This window comes from Myotis brandtii, unplaced genomic scaffold, assembly GCF_000412655.1.
Source record: "Myotis brandtii unplaced genomic scaffold, ASM41265v1 scaffold806, whole genome shotgun sequence".
Lineage (NCBI taxonomy): Eukaryota > Metazoa > Chordata > Mammalia > Chiroptera > Vespertilionidae > Myotis > Myotis brandtii.
Window position 1 is genome coordinate 2,046,012 of NW_005371249.1, and position 1,198 is coordinate 2,047,209.

Sequence of the window (1,198 nt, forward strand, 5' to 3'; positions counted from 1 at the left end):
AGCTATAGTCCTAAGGGACAAACTTTTGTCACAAGCCCTCATAGGCATGAGGTTAGTTCATAATTAACTTACAACCTACTGAGCCCAGTTTCCTAATTTGTATGATAAGTGGGTTGGGCTCACTATGACCCCTTCGAGCTCCAAAATGCCTGATAACTGCCTTTCTCCTCAAACTTTGTACATGAACTTTGTTAAGCCAGACCTCCTCCATTCCACGCTTCTGTCACTTGTTTTTGAGCCCCAAATTTCATTTTTCAATTAATACTCGCTGTTATTTACCTTTATAACAGTTTGTTCTGTGGTTTGGAACCATCATCCCCCCTGCCCCCCTTTTTTAAGAAGGTTTTTATTGGTCCTCACAAAATTCTCTGATTCAATTGTAAGCTCTTTTTAATTTTTTTTATTTTTATTGATTTCAGAGAGGAAGGAAGAGGGAGAGTGTGCAATGTTTATGTGTTTGTCCCCCCACGTCCCGCGTGGTTCAGGGTTCAGGATCTGGAAATATTGGGGGGCCAGGCGGGCAAGTCCAACTCAAGGGGAAGGACTTCCACTGGTGCTCAGGCCTCACCAACCTTTTATTGGTTTGGGATACACCCATAGCCCTTAGGCAGGCAATTTCCAGTTAACAGGCAGACTTGCCCATCAGCAAGGATTTACATAATAATAAATGGGGAAGTTGCTTCAGCTACCATTGTCTGGACTAACAGTGGGTGCACAGCCCTGACCTTTGCCAGGACTTCAAGGGTCACCAGCCTTCCGGATTCCTTGTCCATACCTCTCTGCTAGTGAAGACAATAGGTGGCTTCCCACAGGAGAGATAGAAACAACGATGAGAGAGAATCATTGACTGGCTGCCTCCAGCACGCCCCCTACTGGGGATCGAGCCTGCAACCCGGACATGTGTCCTTGACCGGAATCGAACCTGGGACCCTTCAGTCCGCAGGCCGACTCTCTATCCACCAAGCCAAACCGGCTAAGGCTCATTGTTCCCTGTCTTAATGTTTGAATCTTGAGTTTCCCTTTTGGTATACTCTCTTATTGTTTGTTTGTTTTATTATAGCTCCTAGTGAAAGGGCGAGGGCTACACCCTCCATCTTGCCCCGAATCCTCCATTTTTGGGCAGAGCCATGTGCTCAGCAAAGAGCTTCTTCCCGGAAGAAGCCCAAGCCTCTGCTAGCCACACCTAGGATTTCTTTAA